Source organism: Ischnura elegans, chromosome 11 (genome assembly GCF_921293095.1).
Source record: "Ischnura elegans chromosome 11, ioIscEleg1.1, whole genome shotgun sequence".
Taxonomy (NCBI): domain Eukaryota; kingdom Metazoa; phylum Arthropoda; class Insecta; order Odonata; family Coenagrionidae; genus Ischnura; species Ischnura elegans.
This window is the reverse complement of record NC_060256.1, coordinates 101,733,008-101,740,879: the sequence shown is the minus strand read 5'-3', so window position 1 is coordinate 101,740,879 and position 7,872 is coordinate 101,733,008. Positions and strand designations below refer to the sequence as shown.

General features: G+C 35.2%; 1 long non-coding RNA gene across 8 annotated transcripts; it reads right to left on the bottom strand.

Moving 5' to 3' along the window:
* Positions 1 to 2,932: 2,932 nt before the first annotated feature.
* LOC124168535 lies at positions 2,933 to 5,658 on the bottom strand. 8 transcript variants are annotated; one of them, XR_006866963.1, is made up of 3 exons: positions 3,898 to 4,158; positions 3,694 to 3,816; positions 2,933 to 2,973 (listed from the first exon to the last, which is right to left on the bottom strand). It is a non-coding gene; the product is annotated as an uncharacterized LOC124168535 (long non-coding RNA). The 8 variants fall into 8 exon arrangements; XR_006866960.1 differs by lacking the exon at positions 2,933 to 2,973 and adding an exon at positions 2,988 to 3,032; XR_006866959.1 differs by lacking the exon at positions 2,933 to 2,973 and adding an exon at positions 2,991 to 3,035.
* Positions 5,659 to 7,872: the final 2,214 nt, after the last annotated feature.

Below are 7,872 nucleotides of genomic sequence, written 5' to 3'. Positions count from 1 at the left end.
TGAAGACCTCGGTTCGACTCTAGAAAAATTGTCAACTCACGGGAAAAATAAATTTCGCACTGCAGCGCTCTGGATGCATGGGTTGTAAGGCACCATGTCTTTCTTCCTTATTTAGGAAGTCTGGTACATGAAATTTTCCATGGTCATAGATAATTATAATATACTTGCGAACACGGGCAGTTTTTGACACTGAAGACCTCGGTTCGACTCTAGAAAAATTGTCAACTCACGGGAAAAATAAATTTCGCACTGCAGCGCTCTGGATGCATGGGTTGTAAGGCACCATGTCTTGCTTCCTTATTTAGGAAGTCTGGTACATGAAATTTTCCATGGTCATAGATGATTATAATATACTTGCGAACACGGGCAGTTTTTGACACTGAAGACCACGGTTCGACTCTAGAAAAATTGTCAAATCACGGGAAAAATAAATTTCGCACTGCAGCGCTCTGGATGCATGGGTTGTAAGGCACCATGTCTTTCTTCCTTATTTAGGAAGTCTGGTACATGAAATTTTCCATGGTCATAGATAATTATAATATACTTGCGAACACGGGCAGTTTTTGACACTGAAGACCTCGGTTCGACTCTAGAAAATTTGTCAACTCACGGGAAAAATAAATTTCGCACTGCAGCGCTCTGGATGCATGGGTTGTAAGGCACCATGTCTTTCTTCCTTATTTAGGAAGTCTGGTACATGAAATTTTCCATGGTCATAGATAATTATAATATACTTGCGAACACGGGCAGTTTTTGACACTGAAGACCTCGGTTCGACTCTAGAAAAATTGTCAACTCACGGGAAAAATAAATTTCGCACTGCAGCGCTCTGGATGCATGGGTTGTAAGGCACCATGTCTTGCTTCCTTATTTAGGAAGTCTGGTACATGAAATTTTCCATGGTCATAGATGATTATAATATACTTGCGAACACGGGCAGTTTTTGACACTGAAGACCACGGTTCGACTCTAGAAAAATTGTCAAATCACGGGAAAAATAAATTTCGCACTGCAGCGCTCTGGATGCATGGGTTGTAAGGCACCATGTCTTTCTTCCTTATTTAGGAAGTCTGGTACATGAAATTTTCCATGGTCATAGATAATTATAATATACTTGCGAACACGGGCAGTTTTTGACACTGAAGACCTCGGTTCGACTCTAGAAAAATTGTCAACTCACGGGAAAAATAAATTTCGCACTGCAGCGCTCTGGATGCATGGGTTGTAAGGCACCATGTCTTTCTTCCTTATTTAGGAAGTCTGGTACATGAAATTTTCCATGGTCATAGATAATTATAATATACTTGCGAACACGGGCAGTTTTTGACACTGAAGACCTCGGTTCGACTCTAGAAAATTTGTCAACTCACGGGAAAAATAAATTTCGCACTGCAGCGCTCTGGATGCATGGGTTGTAAGGCACCATGTCTTTCTTCCTTATTTAGGAAGTCTGGTACATGAAATTTTCCATGGTCATAGATGATTATAATATACTTGCGAACACGGGCAGTTTTTGACACTGAAGACCTCGGTTCGACTCCAGAAAAATTGTCAACTCACGGGAAAAATAAATTTCGCACTGCAGCGCTCTGGATGCATGGGTTGTAAGGCACCATGTCTTGCTTCCTTATTTAGGAAGTCTGGTACATGAAATTTTCCATGGTCATAGATAATTATAATATACTTGCGAACACGGGTAGTTTTTGACACTGAAGACCTCGGTTCGACTCTAGAAAAATTGTCAACCCACGCGACAAAAATTTTCTTACTTCAGCGCTCCGGGTGCATAGGTACAAGGAACCATGTTTTATTCCTTTATTTATGAAATTAGATTCATGAAATCTCCCAAGGTCATAGGAAATTATAGTATACTTGATAACATGGGCGGTTTTTAGTCTGACGACCTCGGTTCGACTCTGGAAAAATTTACAAGCCAAGCGAAAAAAACATTCGTTCTACAGCGCTCCGTGTGTATAGGTACAAGGAACCATGTCTCACTTCCTTAATTAGGAAGTCCGGTGCATGGAATTTTCCACGATCATAGTTAATTACATTATACTAGATAATAAGGGCGGTTTTCGACCCTGAAGATCTCGGTTCAACTCTGAAAAAATCCCCAACCCACACAACAAAAATTGTCTTCAGCGATCCGGGTGAATAGGTACAAGGAACCATGTTTCATTCCTTCATTTATGAAGTTAGATTCATGAAATCTCCCAAGGTTATAGGAAATTTATAGCATACCTGATAATACTTTTATTATTTTATTAAATAAAAATTAAATTATTAAAATTATATTATATGGCGGTATTTTAGTCTGAGGACCTTGGTTCGACTCTCGAAAAATGCCCAAACCAAGCGATAGGATGACTGATCTAAGAGGGTTGTTAATTTATTAACATTGCTACTCCAAATCATGTATGTAATACTAGAACCATCTGCTTACCAATTTTCTAAGAATCATGACAAATAATCTGACTGCAACTGCATTTAATTCAGCACAGCGCAAATGCATTCCAAATTACACCCAGACCATTAACAATTAAAATACTTATTGAGATGAATTGCTGGATAGAAATAAAAAAAGCTGGCACATCGTAATCACATCCTTATATTATAATAAAATTCACTACAATCTCCACAATTCAGTAAATCACATAACTATTTACAATTACAGTCATATAAAGTAATGTTTGATCATTAAAACAGAAAGTCATGGGCAATAGAATATTTTTCCAGAATAAATAAAATATAATTTTGTTGAAATAGTAGTACAATTTGATCAAACTAATTTCAAAACAGATGCACATAATTTAAGGCTTTTAAAACATCCATTTAAAGGTGCACTGCCATAATGTCTAGACTTTAAGGAATGATGATTTTGCTAATGCTGGCAAATGTAGCAGTAAGGTCCACACAACAGGTATCACCCTCAGGATTACAAATCCAGCCTGCCACTTAATGCATAGTATCCTGTCCCGGATTAAGAAGAACAGTTTTTCAAATAGTTCATGATTATCCACTGCACCAGGCTGCTAGAAAACATAACATATAAATACCATGAGACAAAGTAAACCGAAGAGTTAACAATGTAATTAATTGAACAAACCATTCAATTTGAGATGCACAAGTATGTTCATGGGAAATCAACATTCAAAAGGAAAAAGTTATGTTCATACAAGTTATCATTATAGGTCAGTGTATAGAATACCCAACAACACTTAAACCATGATCCCGAAAAAATCAGAACTATGTAATTGTGTTTGTAGTTCATAGAATAATATCTTAAAATAAATGGATTGTACTAAACATCAATTCCATACTTAAAATCATCAACTTCTAAATATACTGATATTCCTCCTGATGTAAGATCCTAATAAAATCCTTGCAAACCTGAAATACAATTAAAAAGACCATCGGAAACAGTACATATTACATAATTTCCAAGGATTGCAGATTGAAGTAGTCTCACACATTATCCAAATATGTAAAATAAAGTTGAAATGCCATTCACCATTACCATATGCCTGCAAAATGACAAGTTCACAGCAATGCATAAGGCCTCATATACTCCAATAGCATATACCAGCATTGCATTATAATTTGCATTGCATTATATACTTGCATTATAACAGCTTTGCCCTGATTTTATCTAACTTAAGAGACAGATTAGAGACAGCTTATCAAACTTACTTCACCAACGTTACCAAAGATAATCAGACTTCACCATCCCCACAGGTCAAAAATACTAAGATTTTCCTAAAGCAATGTCCCTGATGGGTATCTCATTTGCTCCACCATTGAAGACAGATCAACCTAGAAGAAAGAAAATAATTATAAGGACATCCTTGGATACATTTCGAAAAGGCAAGACAAATGAAAAATGCTCCTACTTACTCATGCTTGCCAATCATTCATCTTCATAGACTGTTTCCACAATGTTCCGAATGAGACTCACTTGCTCCCATAGTTAACACAGATGTTATTCCATTCTTCAAATCATTTAACAACTCTCATGGCTAACATGTTCACAATTCACCAAACCATAGATGACAAAGGAACCTAGGAAAGTGATAACATGTCCATATGATAATAATAAACTCTCATTGAATGCTTATTAATTGTCTAAAGTTGAGGCCTATGTTAATTAGTTAGAAATTGTAAATATTGCCAATCCCAATAATGAATGTAATACTAGAATAATCCGCATGCAAATATTCCAAGAATCACGGCAAATAATCTGACACAGTGATGTCAGTGTGCACTCAGGTGAGCCTTTAGGTACATTAAAGATTTTACAAATAACTGCAATAAATGAATATACATCAGAACATTAATTAGAATAGGATGGATTCCAAACTCAATCACTGATTTTAAGTCAGCAAATGCTGCACGGAGCAAATGCATTCCAAATTGAGCAATTAGACTCAGACAATTAACAATGACAAGACAATCATGGATGTAAATAACTGAAGCATAAAGCCTGTTAAATTGTAGGAAGTAGTTTTACAAATCCAGTAGAATACCTCGCTCATGTGTTAATTTTAATGGATATATTATGGGTTGAAATGCAATATAGATACAGGGTGGGGTACAGACATAATGGGTATTAAATGAAACGAAATGATTAATACCGAGCTAAATGCAGGAGATAACCCCGAAAGGAAAGATATGGTGCATCTCAATATGCAGTCAAACTATACTAATAATGTTGCATTGATGGAGAGAGAAATAAATCATCCAGGCTCATCATAATCACATTCTTATATTATAATTCACTACAATCTCCACGGTTAAGTTAATCACAAAACTGTATCTATATTCACATAAGTCATATGAGTGTGCACTGATCATTAAGAGGGATAGTTATAATATGCATATTATCATCCTGGAATAAGAATAACTGTTCTTCAAGTAGTTCATCAATAACCATTGCACCAGGCTGCTAGAAAACACAACATATAAAAACCATTATAAAAAGTATACCAAATGCCAGCAATTCCATACTTAAAGTCATCAACTTCTTAAAATAAACTGATATTCTCCCTGATGTAAGATCCAAATAAAATCCTTGTACACCTGAAATAGAATTACAAACACTATTTGAAACAATACATGCTACATAACTTTCACAGGTTGTAAAATCTCACATATTAACCAAACATGAGAATAAAGTTAACATGTCATTCAGCATTTGCCAGCTATATGAAAGGCTGTTCATAGCAATATATAAGGTATCATATTCTCAAATAACACAAGCTAGCTCATGCCATTACTAAATACTACCCAGTTCCCAAACTAATCCTACAAAAATATTTTGTAGCCTATAAAAGGGTGGGAAAAATGTGCACATTAACATTATTGAAACAAGTTCTAATTCTCTTGCATGACTTACCATTTTTTTAATAAATAATCCTCATGAGGCAACCAACTTCTTCCTTAAATTCTCCAGCCATCATTCCATAATTCAACTGATTTCACCATCACTCATGAATACCGTGTTAATGCCTCAACTGACCATAGATCATAATTCAACCTAGAAGAATGATAATAATGATATGAACACCATTGGGAATATGTTGCAACGGAACACAAGATGAAAAAATGCACCTACTTACACATGTGTGGTTATGAGACAGCTTCATAAACTTTTCCGACAATGTTCCCCATAAGACTCTCACTTGCTTCCTTAATTTCTCTATCTACATTCTACAATTCAAATGATTTTACCAGCTCTCATAAGTAACATGTTCACACTTCACCTGACCATGGATCATATATCAACCTAGAAGAATTATTAGAATTAAAAGAACAACCATGGAAATATGTAGCAAGGGAAGGACTGGATGAAAAAATACATCTACTTACACCTTTATGGTTGTGGAACAGCATCTATGACTTCTTTCAATAATGTTCCCCCAGGAAACTGTCACATTGTCCTTAAATTATCCAGCAAAATTCTACAATTCCAATGATTTTACCAGCTCTCATGAGTAATATGTACACGCTTCAACTGACCATAGACCATTCAACCTAGAAGGATGACAATAATGATAAAAACAACCTTGGTAATATGTTATAAATTTATAACAATATTTTGCGATTGCAAGGGAGGACAATGGAAAAAAACATCTACTTACACCTGTGTACTTATGAAACAGCTTCCAAGACTTAGGCAGTATTCCTCATAAGACGGTCACTTGCTTCCTTAATTTATCCAGCAGTCATTCCACAGTTCAAATGCTTTCATGAGTACATTTTTATTTTGTTGCTGCTTCACCTGACTAGCTCATCATAGTTCAACCTGAAAAAATGGCAGAAATAATAGGAACAACCTTGGAAATAGTTTGCATAGGAAGGACAGGTAATGCCTGCGAAAAGCAATGCTCATCACAATAATATCAGATTATAAATTGTATGTGGTCATTTTCATTAGGCTTCACCGTATTAATACTATTAACACCGTAATAATATCAATTGATTCACATCCTACAGTGGGTAATCTATTAACACATATAATGATTAGTATCTATTACAATGTTGAATATTTATTACTTTTTGCATGAATTTGGCCATATAATGTTCAACTTTTGCACTAATCCACAATAAAATGGGCTGATGTTGTTGCACCATTTACACAGTAAATGAATGATAGCATAGATTTAAGGTCTATTTTTCCCACACTACTGTTACACTCTCAATAACTTAACCTCACATAATACCACATGTCCTTATTCCCATGAATTCAACACACAATGACTGCACTCAAATAACTGTCAAATAATTGAACTGCCATATATTGATATCCCTATAGCCCACACTTTAATTAAATTCCTGTCAATAGACCCTTCCTTTAAATGAAGATATACTTTGCGACATTCTCAAAAACTACCAGACAACTTTATAAACGGTACATAGGCTTTATATAAATTTATACGCGAAGGAGTCCATGTATGAAGTTATAGGTTACTGCAATTCGGTGTGCATAATATCCAGTATCATGAAAATATCACTTCAACAGCACTGATACAAAAAAGTTAACTGAAAGCCAAACAAATAACGTAACAAGTGATAATTCAATATTCTACTACATAACTCATAAATTTACTACACACTAGCAGAATTAAAACTCGAGTAAAGCATATAACTTTCTCGTACATGGTTGCATTGAACTTCACAATCATAATTTGTAAATACTTTTCCATAATATCATAATACACTTACTTTTGCTTTCAGCATCCGGATTTCCTAATTAATCACCAACATCTCGTCCTGTTGACAGTCGGGAACGTCTGGTTCTTCCACCAACTCTCCTCCAGCACACGGGTTGATATCCGAGTTGTTTGGATGCAAGAATTTCTATGCATAACGTATAACGAATGCACGAGTTTAACAGGACATCTTATTACGACTTCCAAAAGTGCATAAAAAACTGAAATTATTAGAAAAGACTAGATTCGACTGTCGCCAATTTGTAATATTAAAACTATGTAAACTTATTCAAACTTTGTATAACTTATCTTCAGAATACATACCTTTTTCCAGAAATCGCTGTTGGAACGGCAGTTTGTTTATGTAGTTTGCGACCATCCTGTTGACGACACTCTTAACTTCTCCGCAGTGAAACAAACCTAAATAATAATATTCGTAAAAATTGAGGAATTTCTGAACAGAGAAGGCATTATCCATTGCACGTATAAAACTGAATTGAAGAAATGTATACTGGCGCAAGCGAGCCTACATACGATCCGATTATTCTACTAATTTACAATGAAAATGCACCATTTCCGTATTATTCCGTATGAAACATGACCCGAAGTAATAAATAACATTGAAAAGTTTGGCACTTTTGCATTACTTAACATAATTTCA